This window comes from Phalangium opilio, unplaced genomic scaffold (genome assembly GCF_054372755.1).
Source record: "Phalangium opilio isolate 3A_F unplaced genomic scaffold, DU_Popi_V2 ptg001170l_1, whole genome shotgun sequence".
Lineage (NCBI taxonomy): Eukaryota > Metazoa > Arthropoda > Arachnida > Opiliones > Phalangiidae > Phalangium > Phalangium opilio.
The window spans coordinates 9,258,585-9,276,452 of NW_028324255.1; the positions used below are offsets into that span (position 1 = coordinate 9,258,585).

Here is a 17,868-nt window from a genome sequence, read left to right on the forward strand (position 1 = left end):
GGGCGACTGTGTTTTTGAAGAATCAACAATAATTTAAACTTCAGATCATTTAATTTCCAGTAAAATTATTGAAATTCTAATCCCAATTATTACGGGAGTTCATTTCGTTTCAGCCCGGATAGCTCAGTCGGTAGAGCGTTAAGCTTTTAACCTAACGGTCCAGGGTTCGAGTCCCTGTTCGGGCGACTCTGTTTTTAAAGAATCGTCAATAATTTAAACTTCAGATCATTTCACTTTCAATAAATTTATGTAAATTCTAATTCCAATTATTACGTGAGTTCACCTCGCTTGAGCCCGGATAGCTCAGTCGGTAGAGCGTTAGGCTTTTAACCTAACGGTCCAGGGTTCGAGTCCCTGTTCGGGCGACTATGTTTTTAAAGAATCGTCAATAATTTAAACTTCAGATCATTTCACTTTCAATAAATTTATGTAAATTCTAATTCCAATTATTACGTGAGTTCACCTCGCTTGAGCCCGGATAGCTCAGTCGGTAGAGCGTTAGGCTTTTAACCTAACGCTCCAGGGTTAGAGTACCTGTTCGGGCCATTCTGTTTTTGAAGAATCATCAATAATTTAAACTTCAGATCAATTCACTTTCAATAAATTTATGTAAATTCTAATTCCAATTATTACGGGATTTAACTTCGTTTGAGACAGGAAAGCTCAGTCGGTAGAGGGTTAGGCTTTTAACCTAACGGTCCAGGGTTCGAGTAGCTGTTCTGGCCATTCTGTTTTTGAAGAATCATCAATAATTTAAACTTCAGATCATTTAATTTCCAGTAAAATTATTGAAATTCTTATTCCAATTATTACGGGAGTTCACCTCGCTTGAGCCCGGGTAGCTCAGTCGGTAGAGCGTTAGGGTTTTAACCTAACGGTCCAGGGTTCGAGTCCCTGTTCGGGCGACTGTGTTTTTGAAGAATCATCAATAATTTAAACTTCAGATCATTTAATTTCCAGTAAAATTATTGAAATTCTAATCCCAATTATTACGGGAGTTCATTTCGTTTCAGCTCGGATAGCTCAGTCGGTAGAGCGTTAGGCTTCAAACCACGGTCCAGGGTTCGACTCCTTGTTCGGGCGACTGTGTTTTTGAAGAATCAACAATAATTTAAACTTCAGATCATTTAATTTCCAGTAAAATTATTGAAATTCTAATCCCAATTATTACGGGAGTTCATTTCGTTTCAGCCCGGATAGCTCTGTCGGTAGAGCGTTAGGCTGTTAACCTAACGGTCCAGGGTTCGAGTCCCTGTTCGGGCGACTCTGTTTTTAAAGAATCGTCAATAATTTATACTTCAGATCATTTCACTTTCAATAAATTTATGTAAATTCTAATTCCAATTATTACGTGGGTTCACCTCGCTTGAGCCCGGATAGCTCAGTCGGTAGAGCGTTAGGCTTTTAACCTAACGGTCCAGGGTTCGAGTACCTGTTCGGGCCATTCTGTTTTAGAAGAATCATCAATAATTTAAACTGCAGATCATTTCACTTTCAATAAATTTATGTAAATTCTAATTCCAATTATTTCGGGATTTAACTTCATTTGAGACAGGATAGCTCAGTCGGTAGAGCGTTAGGCTTTTAACCTAACGGTCCAGGGTTCGAGTCCCTGTTCGGGCGACTCTGTTTTTGATGAATCATCAAAAATTTAAACTTCAGATCATTTAATTTCCAGTAAAATTATTGAAATTCTTATCCCAATTATTACGGGAGTTCACCTGGCTTGAGCGCGGATAGCTCAGTCGGTAGAGCGTTAGGCTTTTAACCTAACGGTCCAGGGTTCAAGTCCCTGTTCGGGCGACTGTGTTTTTGAAGAATCATCAATAATTTAAACTTCAGATCATTTAATTTCCAGTAAAATTATTGAAATTCTAATCCCAATTATTACGGGAGTTCATTTCGTTTCAGCCCGGATAGCTCAGTCGGTAGAGCGTTAGGCTTTTAACCTAACGGTCCAGGGTTCGAGTCCCTGTTCGGGCGACTCTGTTTTTAAAGAATCGTCAATAATTTAAACTTCAGATCATTTCACTTTCAATAAATTTATGTAAATTCTAATTCCAATTATTACGTGAGTTCACCTCGCTTGAGCCCGGATAGCTCAGTCGGTAGAGCGTTAGGCTTTTAACCTAACGGTCCAGGGTTCGAGTCCCTGTTCGGGCGACTATGTTTTTAAAGAATCGTCAATAATTTAAACTTCAGATCATTTCACTTTCAATAAATTTATGTAAATTCTAATTCCAATTAATCAAAAATGTCTTGATTAGAATCAAGTCCTAAAAAGTATCGATAAGACTGAGGTTATCACTTGACTGAAGGATCAGATATTAATTTTTCTTTTTAATTGAAACTTAAAGGCATGCTTAAGAAAAAACAACGTTCCATTACCGTTTTCCGTTGAAATAACTTATTTTACAGGTAATCAATTTCAAAAATTTACTTATCTCGGGTTTTCGGGCACAATTCCATTCCCCCAAAACATTTTATCATTACATTAATTACTTTTGAGAGAGTACGTGTATGACATTGAGTTTTAAAAGGTTCCTCATTTGTGCCCGGCATGCTTCGCATTGGATACGTTTTAAAACAATGGCGGAAAATTAAGTAGGGACAGTTAGATTTTTACTCGTGGTTATGCAAAATGATGTAATGTCTAGTGTACTTCAGTCAACAGTCATACTGTTCATTCTCATAGCTCAGGACATGATTAATGCTGCTCACTATTTCTCTCTCTAGTTTCCAACAATGGTTAGAGACCATTCAGTGCCGCAGGTCGCACATGAATATATTTCAACTACAGTTTACATCAATTCTCCGTGGTCGTACTATTAGCGGGTTAAGCACTAATTTGTTCAGAACATGTCTCGAAAGTGTGCTTGTTGTAAGTTTTTAAAGCAGTGTTGCCAATGTGTGGGTAATTTCCCACATCGTGGGAGATTTAGGTTTGGTTTTAGGCTCTGTGGGGAAAAAGCAATATTTTTCCGAAATTAATCAAATGTCGGAATTTTCCTGTTCAAGGGTTAATAGTGCAAAATTTTCAAAAATGCATTTTCTAAAATTTTATCCGGTTTAATAATTTCAAGCGACATTTTGAAATAAATTCGGTGATTTTAAGTTTGGCACTGAAAAAATAAAGAAAGCATATTTTGAGAATTTTAAAGCTTTATAGCATTTGTACATATTGTCAAAGCCATGCGGAGTGATATTCCATATTAAACTTAGTATGATAAAATAGTCCAGATAAATATGACTGTAAAAAAGGGGCTGTGGGAAATGCGGCAAATTTTTAAAATGGAAGTGGGAACATCCACTTTCTAACATTAGCAACACTGATTTGAAGGTTTTGGTCATGGCTAAACAGACCGCTCATTCAGTTTTTTATTGTTTTAAAGCTTATTTTGACACGTTATCTCTCAAAAGTAATTAATGTAATGATAAAATGTTTTGGGGGAATGGAATTGTGCCCGAAAACCCGAGATAAGTAAATTTTTGAAATTGATTACCTGTAAAATAAGTTATTTCAACGGAAAACGGTAATGGAACGTTGTTTTTTCTTAAGCATGCCTTTAAGTTTCAATTAAAAAGAAAAATTAATATCTGATCCTTCAGTCAAGTGATAACCTCAGTCTTATCGATACTTTTTAGGACTTGATTCTAATCAAGACATTTTTGATTAATATCTGTTCCTTCAGTCTTCATTTTAATTAAGATTGTTAAGAAACTGTTTTACATTTTCAAAATCTACACTAAGCAGAAACATATAAAAAGGGGACCGTAACTTTAGCTCAATCAGTCATTTATTTATAATGATACTCCAAAAAATAAAAACGTAACTCATTGTATTCTTATTGTAATTAACATAATACAATTTTTACAACCCTTTATTGAAACGCGAGGCGCTCCCCTAAAAATTCCACAAATAGGACCAAATTGACAGTTTTACACAATTTTTTAAAACGCTGATTTATGTCTGTTTAACCTTTAGCTCAAACTTTTCATAAGCCCAATATGAAATTAGGATATTCTTAAAACTTCTCAAAGACCATCCGAGATTATCAATTTCGAACTTTTTTGTAGCATTAACTAACGTCTGTTTGATATTAAGCTTATAAACCTTAAACACAATATAGTCAGGGCAATGCCGACTCAATTTATAAGGGCTACCCTAAAAGTCCACAAAGGTGATCCAAGATTGTTAATACGCCTAAAAAGTGCCCTCTTCTGAGGCTCTTCAAAATATGTAGCCGGGGAAAAGAGAGCGTGATCGAGTGGGCTATGCTAGTCGGTATTTAGGTAGTAAGTAACGGGGGTTGGGACTCCAGGCATAGCCCGCTCCATCACGCACTCGACAAAGCAAAGCAACTCGCGCCAGCGTGGGAAATAAGGCGGTAACACAGGGCAAATGACGAGTTTAAAAATTAAACCGGAGGGGGGTCAGTGGTCCACGAGACTTCTAATAAAATTCAAGGGTAACCAGAGTCCACACATTAAAATTCTAATATTTTAATTATCCACTTCTTTAGCTTAGCAGACGACGTGCTCTGGCCAATGGTCACTGACCAGTTTATTTATTCCAAGTCAGGAGGGTCTCTGGCCTAATGTCCAGTTTAAAAAAATCCTTATTTCCCACCCTGACTCGCGCTATAGCGCAAGCAGCTTGCGACGTGTTGCGCGTGATCGAGTAGGCTATGGTCCGGTCAAAAGAAATCTTCAGTTCAGCGTTGTAAATAAGGCGGTGGCACAGGGAAAATAACCAGTTTAAAAATTAAATCGGAGGGGGAGCAGTGGTCCACAGGACCACTAAGGAAATTCTAGGGTAACCAGGGTCCAGACATTATCTCAACTATTTTAATTACCCACTTCTTTAGTTTAGTAGACGCCGCGCCCTGGTCAATGGTCATGGACCAGTTCATTTATTCCAGGGCAGGGGGGTCGCTGGCCCAATGTCTAGTTTTAAAAAAATCCCTATTTCCCACCCTGCTTCAGTTGGGAGTCTGGAGCTCCTAAAGTCCAGAGATGCATATGACAAGGATTCATTTCTCATAAGCGAGAATGACCAACTCTGTTGTGTTAGAGACAGCCTGGCAGCCTGGTATTTTTTTACTTAAATTACTTCTAAGTCAGCTGGGTTTTCACCTTTGAAAGTTAATACAGCCCTTTGAATTTAAATAATTAGAAATGAGAAATGTTATTAAATGAATAAATCTATACAGTTGCAGTTGTGTTGAAATGAGAGCAATTAAATATGTGTCTTTGATATTTAGCTCTGATAATTTCAGAAACTTAATAAAAAGTAGTGTTATGTATTTAACCAGAATTTATTTTATTGAAATTTATTAATAATTATTTAATTAAAAAAATTTTAATACCATTTTATGTTTTAAATTTTACAAATAAAATTCAAAACAGTAAACATAGGGCAAAGGTTATATTGTATTATAAATAGCCAGTGGGATTGATTTTAGCTACATCGCAATTAGAGCTCGACATTTTCTATCCATTATCCACAAATTAGTAATTAATTTGAATGAAAATAGGTGGATATCTTTTATTAATTGGGAAATAATGCACACACTTTACATTTAAATTTTAGAAGTTAATTTATTATTTACTTTTTGTATGTAATATTCAGCATTAATTTCACTAAGACAATAAACTAATTACCTACGAGGAATTAACTAGTATATATGTTTAAAATTATAATTTAATCGTTTCAAAACTAATATGGTTTTGAACCGGTTTTTGTAATTTAGTTATTAAAATTTGTGATTATCAATTGGTCAATATTGAAAATTAACCAATGGTGAACTAATTTTTTTTAAACTCAATGAAACTGAAATATCAATGAATCATCTACTGAAATAGGTATCAACCCATTATTTTTTTTTTTTCAAAAGAAGGTAAATAAGGATTAGATGGCTTGCTGCTTCAAACAAGATTCTTAACCATGAATAGAATATTTTGTTAATTTTGGTCAAATTTAGATATTCGGCAATCGAGTTGATATTTATAAAGCCCTTTTTGCTCATGTCTATTTTAAACTTTAATCACAGATTTCGCTTACCATTTCACAAGCATAATAAACACTACTGAAGGGCGCAAATCTATCTGTGATCGGTAATGGTGACCAATATAGCAATTTGCCCAATTAATCGGTTTGAACTTCATTTGCACATTTCTATTCGTTAATTTGAAATGTTGCGAGAAATTTGAATGGAATATAAGTAGATATCTCTTTCAGAAGATAATTTTTGATGTTGATATTGAAGATTCATTGAGTTAAAAAAATTGGTATTGGTATTTCAAGTAAGCTTTGATATCAACATCGTTTAATTTACGATATGGGCTTATGATGTTAGTCTGTTTATAAGATTAAATCGTTACTTTAAGTGTCACTACACAGTATCTACCTCCAAAATCGAGGGTTAGTAACTTTGTAAGCATCTCCTAGTCACTCAGAGGATATCCGAGGGTCAATTTCTTATATCATTGACATGCGATAATCCAAGATCTGACTTTTGGCAAGGCCTGGCGCCCAAATTCCTTTTAAAGCATAGATCATATAGTATCCACCCTTGATTTTCATTTCGCAACACACATTGGATTCGTAAACCTCGACACGCATCACGATTAGAAGCATTAAAAGGCAAAAACAACACACTGACCGCATACATTTTTAGTAAATAACATGTCTCACTACAGCTGTTTTCGCCTTTCGGCGCTGAAGCGACCAAGGCTTAGCGCAATTTCACGGGTTTCACCGCCTTAAAAAAAGTGGCAAGTTTAGGAATAGATTGTGGGACAATAAAAAGGTGGAAAATTAAGAAATTAGGCTTATATTAAAGCTTGAAACCTACTTTATATTATATTTAAAATCCATCCATCAGCAAATCCTCAAAAAATATGAAAATGACAACGAAAAAGGACCCACTCTCAAATTTTTTCCCCTTAAAAAAATGGCGGCCGCCACAAACTGGGTAATATTGTCACGGCGGCAATATTAAAGCAGTTTTATCTCACTACCGATAGGCCATTTCAACCAAAAGGCATTAAGAAAAAACAATCGGATTAATATGACGCAACTAAACGCAAAAAAAGGCCAATTTTGGTCGCGCTGATATTTTCTAGTAAATCAGTCTATCCATGCTTAAATAACGCAGATTGGGGTAATTTTGAAAATTTAAAATTAAACATACTTAAACTTAAAATTAATCAATGAAAGCTGGAAAGCACAAATACTAAATATGAGGCTTTCGTTTAAAACCGTTTTCAAATCAAACAAACCTATAGTTATATCATGACGGCTACAACAAGATGGTTATCTGTAAAATATTTTCCCATGTTATTTCTATGGGAAAATTTCGAGGTTTTCGTCAAAATCTATGATTATTTTTATGGAAATGAAAACCACCCTTAGCAACTTTATTTTTTATAAGAAAAACTAATGGATGGATCTTTTTGAAATTTTAACCACATATTTAGGGCCCGAATTGTAGTTCTGTGGAATTTTTTCAAAGCAGTTAATACGATACAAAAAAAGTTATAACCAATCAAAAAACCATCCTTATACATTAAAGTCGGTATGAGGTCTTATCTAAGAGAGCTATCGCTCTCCTAGAATTATTACGTGAGTTCACCTCGCTTGAGCCCGGATAGCTCAGTCGGTAGAGCGTTAGGCTTTTAACCTAACGCTCCAGGGTTAGAGTACCTGTTCGGGCCATTCTGTTTTTGAAGAATCATCAATAATTTAAACTTCAGATCAATTCACTTTCAATAAATTTATGTAAATTCTAATTCCAATTATTACGGGATTTAACTTCGTTTGAGACAGGAAAGCTCAGTCGGTAGAGGGTTAGGCTTTTAACCTAACGGTCCAGGGTTCGAGTACCTGTTCGGGCCATTCTGTTTTTGAAGAATCATCAATAATTTAAACTTCAGATCATTTAATTTCCAGTAAAATTATTGAAATTCTTATTCCAATTATTACGGGAGTTCACCTCGCTTGAGCCCGGGTAGCTCAGTCGGTAGAGCGTTAGGGTTTTAACCTAACGGTCCAGGGTTCGAGTCCCTGTTCGGGCGACTGTGTTTTTGAAGAATCATCAATAATTTAAACTTCAGATCATTTAATTTCCAGTAAAATTATTGAAATTCTAATCCCAATTATTACGGGAGTTCATTTCGTTTCAGCTCGGATAGCTCAGTCGGTAGAGCGTTAGGCTTCAAACCACGGTCCAGGGTTCGACTCCTTGTTCGGGCGACTGTGTTTTTGAAGAATCAACAATAATTTAAACTTCAGATCATTTAATTTCCAGTAAAATTATTGAAATTCTAATCCCAATTATTACGGGAGTTCATTTCGTTTCAGCCCGGATAGCTCAGTCGGTAGAGCGTTAAGCTTTTAACCTAACGGTCCAGGGTTCGAGTCCCTGTTCGGGCGACTCTGTTTTTAAAGAATCGTCAATAATTTAAACTTCAGATCATTTCACTTTCAATAAATTTATGTAAATTCTAATTCCAATTATTACGTGAGTTCACCTCGCTTGAGCCCGGATAGCTCAGTCGGTAGAGCGTTAGGCTTTTAACCTAACGGTCCAGGGTTCGAGTACCTGTTCGGGCCATTCTGTTTTTGAAGAATCATCAATAATTTAAACTTCAGATCATTTAATTTCCAGTAAAATTATTGAAATTCTTATTCCAATTATTACGGGAGTTCACCTCGCTTGAGCCCGGATAGCTCAGTCGGTAGAGCGTTAGGCTTTTAACCTAACGGTCCAGGGTTCGAGTCCCTGTTCGGGCGACTCTGTTTTTGAAGAATCATCAATAATTTAAACTTCAGATCATTTAATTTCCAGTAAAATTATTGAAATTCTAATTCCAATTATTACGGGAGTTCATTTCGTTTCAGCTCGGATAGCTCAGTCGGTAGAGCGTTAGGCTTCAAACCACGGTCCAGGGTTCGACTCCTTGTTCGGGCGACTGTGTTTTTAAAGAATCATCAATAATTTAAACTTCAGATCATTTAATTTCCAGTAAAATTATTGAAATTCTAATCCCAATTATTACGGGAGTTCATTTCGTTTTAGCCCGGATAGCTCAGTCGGTAGAGCGTTAGGCTTCAAACCACGGTCCAGGGTTCGTCTCCTTGTTCGGGCGACTGTGTTTTTGAAGAATCATCAATAATTTAAACTTCAGATCATTTAATTTCCAGTAAAATTATTGAAATTCTAATCCCAATTATTACGGAAGTTCATTTCGTTTCAGCCCGGATAGCTCAGTCGGTAGAGCGTTAAGCTTTTAACCTAACGGTCCAAGGTTAGAGTACCTGTTCGGGCCATTCTGTTTTTGAAGAATCATCAATAATTTAAACTTCAGATCATTTCACTTTCAATAAATTTATGTAAATTCTAATTCCAATTATTACGGGATTTAACTTCGTTTGAGACAGGATAGCTCAGTCGGTAGAGCGTTAGGCTTTTAACCTAACGGTCCAGGGTTCGAGTTCCTGTTCGGGCGACTCTGTTTTTGAAGAATCATCAAAAATTTAAACTTCAGATCATTTAATTTCCAGTAAAATTATTGAAATTCTTATCCCAATTATTACGGGAGTTCACCTGGCTTGATCGCGGATAGCTCAGTCGGTAGAGCGTTAGGCTTTTAACCTAACGGTCCAGGGTTCAAGTCCCTGTTCGGGCGACTGTGTTTTTGAAGAATCATCAATAATTTAAACTTCAGATCATTTCACTTTCAATAAATTTATGTAAATTCTAATTCCAATTATTACGGGATTTAACTTCGTTTGAGACAGGATAGCTCAGTCGGTAGAGCGTTAGGCTTTTAACCTAACGGTCCAGGGTTCGAGTCCCTGTTCGGGCGACTCTGTTTTTGAAGAATCATCAAAAATTTAAACTTCAGATCATTTAATTTCCAGTAAAATTATTGAAATTCTTATCCCAATTATTACGGGAGTTCACCTGGTTTGAGCGCGGATAGCTCAGTCGGTAGAGCGTTAGGCTTTTAACCTAACGGTCCAGGGTTCTAGTCCCTGTTCGGGCGACTGTGTTTTTGAAGAATCATCAATAATTTAAACTTCAGATCATTTAATTTCCAGTAAAATTATTGAAATTCTAATCCCAATTATTACGGGAGTTCATTTCGTTTCAGCCCGGATAGCTCAGTCGGTAGAGCGTTAGGCTTTTAACCTAACGGTCCAGGGTTCGAGTCCCTGTTCGGGCGACTCTGTTTTTAAAGAATCGTCAATAATTTAAACTTCAGATCATTTCACTTTCAATAAATTTATGTAAATTCTAATTCCAATTATTACGTGAGTTCACCTCGCTTGAGCCCGGATAGCTCAGTCGGTAGAGCGTTAGGCTTTTAACCTAACGGTCCAGGGCTAGAGTACCTGTTCGGGCCATTCTGTTTTTGAAGAATCATCAATAATTTAAACTTCAGATCATTTAATTTCCAGTAAAATTATTGAAATTCTTATTCCAATTATTACGGGAGTTCACCTCGCTTGAGCCCGGATAGCTCAGTCGGTAGAGCGTTAGGCTTTTAACCTAACGGTCCAGGGTTCGAGTCCCTGTTCGAGCGACTGTGTTTTTGAAGAATCATCAATAATTTAAACTTCAGATCATTTAATTTCCAGTAAAATTATTGAAATTCTAATCCCAAATATTACGGAAGTTCATTTCGTTTCAGCCCGGATAGCTCAGTCGGTAGAGCGTTAAGCTTTTAACCTAACGGTCCAGGGTTCGAGTCCCTGTTCGGGCGACTCTGTTTTTAAAGAATCGTCAATAATTTAAACTTCAGATCATTTCACTTTCAATAAATTTATGTAAATTCTAATTCCAATTATTACGTGAGTTCACCTCGCTTGAGCCCGGATAGCTCAGTCGGTAGAGCGTTAGGCTTTTAACCTAACGGTCCAGAGTTCGAGTACCTGTTCGGGCCATTCTGTTTTTGAAGAATCATCAATAATTTAAACTTCAGATCATTTAATTTCCAATAAAATTATTGAAATTCTTATTCCAATTATTACGGGAGTTCACATCGCTTGAGCCCGGATAGCTCAGTCGGTAGAGCGTTAGGCTTTTAACCTAACGGTCCAGGGTTCGAGTCCCTGTTCGGGCGACTGTGTTTTTGAAGAATCATCAATAATTTAAACTTCAGATCATTTAATTTCCAGTAAAATTATTGAAATTCTAATCCCAATTATTACGGGAGTTCATTTCGTTTCAGCTCGGATAGCTCAGTCGGTAGAGCGTTAGGCTTCAAACCACGGTCCAGGGTTCGACTCCTTGTTCGGGCGACTGTGTTTTTGAAGAATCATCAATAATTTAAACTTCAGATCATTTCACTTTCAATAAATTTATGTAAATTCTAATTCCAATTATTACGTGAGTTCACCTCGCTTGAGCCCGGATAGCTCAGTCGGTAGAGCGTTAGGCTTTTAACCTAACGGTCCAGGGTTCGAGTCCCTGTTCGGGCGACTCTGTTTTTAAAGAATCGTCAATAATTTAAATTTCAGATCATTTCACTTTCAATAAATTTATGTAAATTCTAATTCCAATTATTACGTGAGTTCACCTCGCTTGAGCCCGGATAGCTCAGTCGGTAGAGCGTTAGGCTTTTAACCTAACGGTCCAGGGTTCGAGTACCTGTTCGGGCCATTCTGTTTTTGAAGAATCATCAATAATTTAAACTTCAGATCATTTAATTTCCAGTAAAATTATTGAAATTCTAATCCCAATTATTACGGGAGTTCATTTCGTTTCAGCTCGGATAGCTCAGTCGGTAGAGCGTTAGGCTTCAAACCACGGTCCAGGGTTCGACTCCTTGTTCGGGCGACTGTGTTTTTGAAGAATCATCAATAATTTAAACTTCAGATCATTTAATTTCCAGTAAAATTATTGAAATTCTCATCCCAATTATTACGGGAGTTCATTTCGTTTCAGCCCGGATAGCTCAGTCGGTAGAGCGTTAGGCTTTTAACCTAACGGTCCAGGGTTCGAGTCCCTGTTCGGGCGACTCTGTTTTTAAAGAATCGTCAATAATTTAAACTTCAGATCATTTCACTTTCAATAAATTTATGTAAATTCTAATTCCAATTATTACGTGAGTTTACCTCGCTTGAGCCCGGATAGCTCAGTCGGTAGAGCGTTAGGCTTTTAACCTAACGGTCCAGGGTTCGAGTACCTGTTCGGGCCATTCTGTTTTTGAAGAATCATCAATAATTTAAACTTCAGATCATTTAATTTCCAGTAAAATTATTGAAATTCTTATTCCAATTATTACGGGAGTTCACGTAGCTTGAGCCCGGATAGCTCAGTCGGTAGAGCGTTAGGCTTTTAACCTAACGGTCCAGGGTTCGAGTCCCTGTTCGGGCGACTGTGTTTTTGAAGAATCATCAATAATTTAAACTTCAGATCATTTAATTTCCAGTAAAATTATTGAAATTCTAACCCCAATTATTACGGGAGTTCATTTGTTTCAGCTCGGATAGCTCAGTCGGTAGAGCGTTAGGCTTCAAACCACGGTCCAGGGTTCGACTCCTTGTTCGGGCGACTGTGTTTTTAAAGAATCATCAATAATTTAAACTTCAGATCATTTAATTTCCAGTAAAATTATTTAAATTCTAATCCCAATTATTACGGGAGTTCATTTCGTTTTAGCCCGGATAGCTCAGTCGGTAGAGCGTTAGGCTTTTAACCTAACGGTCCAGGGTTAGAGTACCTGTTCGGGCCATTCTGTTTTTGAAGAATCATCAATAATTTAAACTTCAGATCATTTCACTTTCAATAAATTTATGTAAATTCTAATTCCAATTATTACGGGATTTAACTTCGTTTGAGACAGGATAGCTCAGTCGGTAGAGCGTTAGGCTTTTAACCTAACGGTCCAGGGTTCGAGTCCCTGTTCGGGCGACTCTGTTTTTGAAGAATCATCAAAAATTTAAACTTCAGATCATTTAATTTCCAGTAAAATTATTGAAATTCTTATCCCAATTATTACGGGAGTTCACCTGGTTTGAGCGCGGATAGCTCAGTCGGTAGAGCGTTAGGCTTTTAACCTAACGGTCCAGGGTTCTAGTCCCTGTTCGGGCGACTGTGTTTTTGAAGAATCATCAATAATTTAAACTTCAGATCATTTAATTTCCAGTAAAATTATTGAAATTCTAATCCCAATTATTACGGGAGTTCATTTCGTTTCAGCCCGGATAGCTCAGTCGGTAGAGCGTTAGGCTTTTAACCTAACGGTCCAGGGTTCGAGTCCCTGTTCGGGCGACTCTGTTTTTAAAGAATCGTCAATAATTTAAACTTCAGATCATTTCACTTTCAATAAATTTATGTAAATTCTAATTCCAATTATTACGTGAGTTCACCTCGCTTGAGCCCGGATAGCTCAGTCGGTAGAGCGTTAGGCTTTTAACCTAACGGTCCAGGGCTAGAGTACCTGTTCGGGCCATTCTGTTTTTGAAGAATCATCAATAATTTAAACTTCAGATCATTTAATTTCCAGTAAAATTATTGAAATTCTTATTCCAATTATTACGGGAGTTCACCTCGCTTGAGCCCGGATAGCTCAGTCGGTAGAGCGTTAGGCTTTTAACCTAACGGTCCAGGGTTCGAGTCCCTGTTCGAGCGACTGTGTTTTTGAAGAATCATCAATAATTTAAACTTCAGATCATTTAATTTCCAGTAAAATTATTGAAATTCTAATCCCAAATATTACGGAAGTTCATTTCGTTTCAGCCCGGATAGCTCAGTCGGTAGAGCGTTAAGCTTTTAACCTAACGGTCCAGGGTTCGAGTCCCTGTTCGGGCGACTCTGTTTTTAAAGAATCGTCAATAATTTAAACTTCAGATCATTTCACTTTCAATAAATTTATGTAAATTCTAATTCCAATTATTACGTGAGTTCACCTCGCTTGAGCCCGGATAGCTCAGTCGGTAGAGCGTTAGGCTTTTAACCTAACGGTCCAGAGTTCAAGTACCTGTTCGGGCCATTCTGTTTTTGAAGAATCATCAATAATTTAAACTTCAGATCATTTAATTTCCAGTAAAATTATTGAAATTCTAATCCCAATTATTACGGGAGTTCATTTCGTTTCAGCTCGGATAGCTCAGTCGGTAGAGCATTAGGATTCAAACCACGGTCCAGGGTTCGACTCCTTGTTCGGGCGACTGTGTTTTTGAAGAATCATCAATAATTTAAACTTCAGATCATTTAATTTCCAGTAAAATTATTGAAATTCTAATCCCAATAATTACGGGAGTTCATTTCGTTTCAGCCCGGATAGCTCAGTCGGTAGAGCGTTAGGCTTTTAACATAACGGTCCAGGGTTCGAGTCCCTGTTCGGGCGACTCTGTTTTTAAAGAATCGTCAATAATTTAAACTTCAGATCATTTCACTTTCAATAAATTTATGTAAATTCTTATTCCAATTGTTACGTGAGTTCACCTCGCTTGAGCCCGGATAGCTCAGTCGGTAGAGCGTTAGGCTTTTAAGCTAACGGTCCAGGGTTCGAGTACCTGTTCGGGCTATTCTGTTTTTGAAGAATCATCAATAATTTGAACTTCAGATCATTTAATTTCCAGTAAAATTATTGAAATTCTTATTCCAATTATTACGGGAGTTCACCTCGCTTGAGCCCGGATAGCTCAGTCGGTAGAGCGTTAGGCTTTTAACCTAACGGTCCAGGGTTCGAGTCCCTGTTCGGGCGACTGTGTTTTTGAAGAATCATCAATAATTTAAACTTCACATCATTTAATTTCCAGTAAAATTATTGAAATTCTAATCCCAATTATTACGGGAGTTCATTTCGTTTCAGCCCGGATAGCTCAGTCGGTAAAGCGTTAGGCCTTTAATCTAACGGTCCAGGGTTCGAGTCCCTGTTCGGGCGACTCTGTTTTTAAAGAATCGTCAATAATTTAAACTTCAGATCATTTCACTTTCAATAAATTTATGTAAATTCTAATTCCAATTATTACGTGAGTTCACCTCGCTTGAGCCCGGATAGCTCAGTCGGTAGAGCGTTAGGCTTTTAACCTAACGGTCCAGGGTTCGAGTACCTGTTCGGGCCATTCTGTTTTTGAAGAATCATCAATAATTTAAACTTCAGATCATTTCACTTTCAATAAATTTATGTAAACTCTAATTCCAATTATTACGGGATTTAGCTTCGTTTGAGACAGGATAGCACAGTCGGTAGAGCGTTAGGCTTTTAACCTAACGGTCCAGGTTTCGAGTACCTGTTCGGGCCATTCTGTTTTTGAAGAATCATCAATAATTTAAACTTCAGATCATTTAATTTCCAGTAAAATTATTGAAATTCTTATTCCAATTATTACGGGAGTTCATCTCGCTTGAGCCCGGATAGCTCAGTCGGTAGAGCGTTAGGCTTTTAACCTAACGGTCCAGGGTTCTAGTCCCTGTTCGGGCGTCTGTGTTTTTGAAGAATCATCAATAATTTAAACTTCAGATCATTTAATTTTCAGTAAAATTATTGAAATTCTAATCCCAATTATTACGGGAGTTCATTTCGTTTCAGCCCGGATAGCTCAGTCGGTAGAGCGTTAGGCTTTTAACCTAACGGTCCAGGGTTCGAGTACCTGTTTGGGCGACTCTGTTTTTAAAGAATCGTCAATAATTTAAACTTCAGATCATTTCACTTTCAATAAATTTATGTAAATTCTAATTCCAATTATTACGTGAGTTCACCTCGCTTGAGCCCGGATAGCTCAGTCGGTAGAGCGTTAGGCTTTTAACCTAACGGTCCAGGGTTAGAGAACCTGTTCGGGCCATTCTGTTTTTGAAGAATCATCAATAATTAAAACTTCAGATCATTTCACTTTCAATAAATTTATGTAAATTCTAATTCCAATTATTACGGGATTTAACTTCGTTTGAGACAGGATAGCTCAGTCGGTAGAGCGTTAGGCTTTTAACCTAACGGTCCAGGGTTCGAGTCCCTGTTCGGGCGACTCGGTTTTTGAAGAATCATCAAAAATTTAAACTTCAGATCATTTAATTTCCAGTAAAATTATTGAAATTCTTATCCCAATTATTACGGGAGTTCACCTGGCTTGAGCTCGGATAGCTCAGTCGGTAGAGCGTTAGGCTTTTAACCTAACGGTCCAGGGTTCTAGTCCCTGTTCGGGCGACTGTGTTTTTGAAGAATCATCAATAATTTAAACTTCAGATCATTTAATTTCTAGTAAAATTATTGAAATTCTAATCCCAATTATTACGGGAGTTCATTTCGTTTCAGCCCGGATAGCTCAGTCGGTAGTGCGTTAGGCTTTTAACCTAACGGTCCAGGGTTCGAGTCCCTGTTCGGGCGACTATGTTTTTAAAGAATCGTCAATAATTTAAACTTCAGATCATTTCACTTTCAATAAATTTATGTAAATTCTAATTCCAATTATTACGTGAGTTCACCTCGCTTGAGCCCGGATAGCTCAGACGGTAGAGCGTTAGGCTTTTAACCTAACGCTCCAGGGTTAGAGTAACTGTTCGGGCCATTCTGTTTTTGAAGAATCATCAATAATTTAAACTTCAGATCAATTCACTTTCAATAAATTTATGTAAATTCTAATTCCAATTATTACGGGATTTAACTTCGTTTGAGACAGGAAAGCTCAGTCGGTAGAGGGTTAGGCTTTTAACCTAACGGTCCAGGGTTCGAGTACCTATTCGGGCCATTCTGTTTTTGAAGAATCATCAATAATTTAAACTTCAGATCATTTAATTTCCAGTAAAATTATTGAAATTCTTATTCCAATTATTACGGGAGTTCACCTCGCTTGAGCCCGGATAGCTCAGTCGGTAGAGCGTTAGGCTTTTAACCTAACGGTCCAGGGTTCGAGTCCCTGTTCGGGCGACTCTGTTTTTGAAGAATCATCAATAATTTAAACTTCAGATCATTTAATTTCCAGTAAAATTATTGAAATTCTAATTCCAATTATTACGGGAGTTCATTTCGTTTCAGCTCGGATAGCTCAGTCGGTAGAGCGTTAGGCTTCAAACCACGGTCCAGGGTTCGACTCCTTGTTCGGGCGACTGTGTTTTTAAAGAATCATCAATAATTTAAACTTCAGATCATTTAATTTCCAGTAAAATTATTGAAATTCTAATCCCAATTATTACGGGAGTTCATTTCGTTTTAGCCCGGATAGCTCAGTCGGTAGAGCGTTAGGCTTCAAACCACGGTCCAGGGTTCGTCTCCTTGTTCGGGCGACTGTGTTTTTGAAGAATCATCAATACTTTAAACTTCAGATCATTTAATTTCCAGTAAAATTATTGAAATTCTAATCCCAATTATTACGGAAGTTCATTTCGTTTCAGCCCGGATAGCTCAGTCGGTAGAGCGTTAAGCTTTTAACCTAACGGTCCAGGGTTCGAGTCCCTGTTCGGGCGACTCTGTTTTTAAAGAATCGTCAATAATTTAAACTTCAGATCATTTCACTTTCAATAAATTTATGTAAATTCTAATTCCAATTATTACGTGAGTTCACCTCGCTTGAGCCCGGATAGCTCAGTCGGTAGAGCGTTAGGCTTTTAACCTAACGGTCCAGGGTTAGAGTACCTGTTCGGGCCATTCTGTTTTTGAAGAATCATCAATAATTTAAACTTCAGATCATTTCACTTTCAATAAATTTATGTAAATTCTAATTCCAATTATTACGGGATTTAACTTCGTTTGAGACAGGATAGCTCAGTCGGTAGAGCGTTAGGCTTTTAACCTAACGGTCCAGGGTTCGAGTTCCTGTTCGGGCGACTCTGTTTTTGAAGAATCATCAAAAATTTAAACTTCAGATCATTTAATTTCCAGTAAAATTATTGAAATTCTTATCCCAATTATTAC

The 17,868-nt window shown here is 37.2% G+C and overlaps 33 non-coding genes across 33 annotated transcripts; all 33 read left to right on the top strand.

Annotated features, from left to right (window-relative positions):
• The first annotated feature begins 112 nt into the window (after nt 1–112).
• Nucleotides 113–185, top strand: TRNAK-UUU (transfer RNA lysine (anticodon UUU)). The gene has a single exon. It is a non-coding gene; the product is annotated as a tRNA-Lys (tRNA).
• A 107-nt stretch (nt 186–292) lies between these two features.
• Nucleotides 293–365, top strand: TRNAK-UUU (transfer RNA lysine (anticodon UUU)). The gene has a single exon. It is a non-coding gene; the product is annotated as a tRNA-Lys (tRNA).
• A 467-nt stretch (nt 366–832) lies between these two features.
• On the top strand, nt 833–905 carry TRNAK-UUU (transfer RNA lysine (anticodon UUU)). Its single transcript has one exon. It is a non-coding gene; the product is annotated as a tRNA-Lys (tRNA).
• Nucleotides 906–1,370: 465 nt separating this feature from the next.
• On the top strand, nt 1,371–1,443 carry TRNAK-UUU (transfer RNA lysine (anticodon UUU)). The gene has a single exon. It is a non-coding gene; the product is annotated as a tRNA-Lys (tRNA).
• Nucleotides 1,444–1,730: 287 nt separating this feature from the next.
• On the top strand, nt 1,731–1,803 carry TRNAK-UUU (transfer RNA lysine (anticodon UUU)). The gene has a single exon. It is a non-coding gene; the product is annotated as a tRNA-Lys (tRNA).
• Nucleotides 1,804–1,910: 107 nt separating this feature from the next.
• TRNAK-UUU (transfer RNA lysine (anticodon UUU)) lies at nt 1,911–1,983 on the top strand. Its single transcript has one exon. It is a non-coding gene; the product is annotated as a tRNA-Lys (tRNA).
• Nucleotides 1,984–2,090: 107 nt separating this feature from the next.
• Nucleotides 2,091–2,163, top strand: TRNAK-UUU (transfer RNA lysine (anticodon UUU)). The gene has a single exon. It is a non-coding gene; the product is annotated as a tRNA-Lys (tRNA).
• A 5,843-nt stretch (nt 2,164–8,006) lies between these two features.
• On the top strand, nt 8,007–8,079 carry TRNAK-UUU (transfer RNA lysine (anticodon UUU)). The gene has a single exon. It is a non-coding gene; the product is annotated as a tRNA-Lys (tRNA).
• A 285-nt stretch (nt 8,080–8,364) lies between these two features.
• TRNAK-UUU (transfer RNA lysine (anticodon UUU)) lies at nt 8,365–8,437 on the top strand. The gene has a single exon. It is a non-coding gene; the product is annotated as a tRNA-Lys (tRNA).
• A 107-nt stretch (nt 8,438–8,544) lies between these two features.
• TRNAK-UUU (transfer RNA lysine (anticodon UUU)) lies at nt 8,545–8,617 on the top strand. The gene has a single exon. It is a non-coding gene; the product is annotated as a tRNA-Lys (tRNA).
• A 107-nt stretch (nt 8,618–8,724) lies between these two features.
• TRNAK-UUU (transfer RNA lysine (anticodon UUU)) lies at nt 8,725–8,797 on the top strand. The gene has a single exon. It is a non-coding gene; the product is annotated as a tRNA-Lys (tRNA).
• A 1,363-nt stretch (nt 8,798–10,160) lies between these two features.
• TRNAK-UUU (transfer RNA lysine (anticodon UUU)) lies at nt 10,161–10,233 on the top strand. The gene has a single exon. It is a non-coding gene; the product is annotated as a tRNA-Lys (tRNA).
• A 287-nt stretch (nt 10,234–10,520) lies between these two features.
• On the top strand, nt 10,521–10,593 carry TRNAK-UUU (transfer RNA lysine (anticodon UUU)). Its single transcript has one exon. It is a non-coding gene; the product is annotated as a tRNA-Lys (tRNA).
• Nucleotides 10,594–10,700: 107 nt separating this feature from the next.
• On the top strand, nt 10,701–10,773 carry TRNAK-UUU (transfer RNA lysine (anticodon UUU)). Its single transcript has one exon. It is a non-coding gene; the product is annotated as a tRNA-Lys (tRNA).
• Nucleotides 10,774–11,060: 287 nt separating this feature from the next.
• On the top strand, nt 11,061–11,133 carry TRNAK-UUU (transfer RNA lysine (anticodon UUU)). The gene has a single exon. It is a non-coding gene; the product is annotated as a tRNA-Lys (tRNA).
• Nucleotides 11,134–11,418: 285 nt separating this feature from the next.
• Nucleotides 11,419–11,491, top strand: TRNAK-UUU (transfer RNA lysine (anticodon UUU)). Its single transcript has one exon. It is a non-coding gene; the product is annotated as a tRNA-Lys (tRNA).
• Nucleotides 11,492–11,598: 107 nt separating this feature from the next.
• TRNAK-UUU (transfer RNA lysine (anticodon UUU)) lies at nt 11,599–11,671 on the top strand. The gene has a single exon. It is a non-coding gene; the product is annotated as a tRNA-Lys (tRNA).
• Nucleotides 11,672–11,956: 285 nt separating this feature from the next.
• Nucleotides 11,957–12,029, top strand: TRNAK-UUU (transfer RNA lysine (anticodon UUU)). The gene has a single exon. It is a non-coding gene; the product is annotated as a tRNA-Lys (tRNA).
• Nucleotides 12,030–12,136: 107 nt separating this feature from the next.
• TRNAK-UUU (transfer RNA lysine (anticodon UUU)) lies at nt 12,137–12,209 on the top strand. The gene has a single exon. It is a non-coding gene; the product is annotated as a tRNA-Lys (tRNA).
• A 107-nt stretch (nt 12,210–12,316) lies between these two features.
• TRNAK-UUU (transfer RNA lysine (anticodon UUU)) lies at nt 12,317–12,389 on the top strand. The gene has a single exon. It is a non-coding gene; the product is annotated as a tRNA-Lys (tRNA).
• An 824-nt stretch (nt 12,390–13,213) lies between these two features.
• Nucleotides 13,214–13,286, top strand: TRNAK-UUU (transfer RNA lysine (anticodon UUU)). The gene has a single exon. It is a non-coding gene; the product is annotated as a tRNA-Lys (tRNA).
• Nucleotides 13,287–13,573: 287 nt separating this feature from the next.
• TRNAK-UUU (transfer RNA lysine (anticodon UUU)) lies at nt 13,574–13,646 on the top strand. The gene has a single exon. It is a non-coding gene; the product is annotated as a tRNA-Lys (tRNA).
• Nucleotides 13,647–13,753: 107 nt separating this feature from the next.
• TRNAK-UUU (transfer RNA lysine (anticodon UUU)) lies at nt 13,754–13,826 on the top strand. Its single transcript has one exon. It is a non-coding gene; the product is annotated as a tRNA-Lys (tRNA).
• Nucleotides 13,827–14,291: 465 nt separating this feature from the next.
• On the top strand, nt 14,292–14,364 carry TRNAK-UUU (transfer RNA lysine (anticodon UUU)). The gene has a single exon. It is a non-coding gene; the product is annotated as a tRNA-Lys (tRNA).
• A 287-nt stretch (nt 14,365–14,651) lies between these two features.
• TRNAK-UUU (transfer RNA lysine (anticodon UUU)) lies at nt 14,652–14,724 on the top strand. Its single transcript has one exon. It is a non-coding gene; the product is annotated as a tRNA-Lys (tRNA).
• Nucleotides 14,725–14,831: 107 nt separating this feature from the next.
• Nucleotides 14,832–14,904, top strand: TRNAK-UUU (transfer RNA lysine (anticodon UUU)). Its single transcript has one exon. It is a non-coding gene; the product is annotated as a tRNA-Lys (tRNA).
• Nucleotides 14,905–15,011: 107 nt separating this feature from the next.
• TRNAK-UUU (transfer RNA lysine (anticodon UUU)) lies at nt 15,012–15,084 on the top strand. Its single transcript has one exon. It is a non-coding gene; the product is annotated as a tRNA-Lys (tRNA).
• A 287-nt stretch (nt 15,085–15,371) lies between these two features.
• Nucleotides 15,372–15,444, top strand: TRNAK-UUU (transfer RNA lysine (anticodon UUU)). The gene has a single exon. It is a non-coding gene; the product is annotated as a tRNA-Lys (tRNA).
• A 107-nt stretch (nt 15,445–15,551) lies between these two features.
• On the top strand, nt 15,552–15,624 carry TRNAK-UUU (transfer RNA lysine (anticodon UUU)). Its single transcript has one exon. It is a non-coding gene; the product is annotated as a tRNA-Lys (tRNA).
• Nucleotides 15,625–16,091: 467 nt separating this feature from the next.
• TRNAK-UUU (transfer RNA lysine (anticodon UUU)) lies at nt 16,092–16,164 on the top strand. The gene has a single exon. It is a non-coding gene; the product is annotated as a tRNA-Lys (tRNA).
• Nucleotides 16,165–16,271: 107 nt separating this feature from the next.
• Nucleotides 16,272–16,344, top strand: TRNAK-UUU (transfer RNA lysine (anticodon UUU)). Its single transcript has one exon. It is a non-coding gene; the product is annotated as a tRNA-Lys (tRNA).
• Nucleotides 16,345–16,811: 467 nt separating this feature from the next.
• TRNAK-UUU (transfer RNA lysine (anticodon UUU)) lies at nt 16,812–16,884 on the top strand. The gene has a single exon. It is a non-coding gene; the product is annotated as a tRNA-Lys (tRNA).
• A 463-nt stretch (nt 16,885–17,347) lies between these two features.
• On the top strand, nt 17,348–17,420 carry TRNAK-UUU (transfer RNA lysine (anticodon UUU)). Its single transcript has one exon. It is a non-coding gene; the product is annotated as a tRNA-Lys (tRNA).
• Nucleotides 17,421–17,868: the final 448 nt, after the last annotated feature.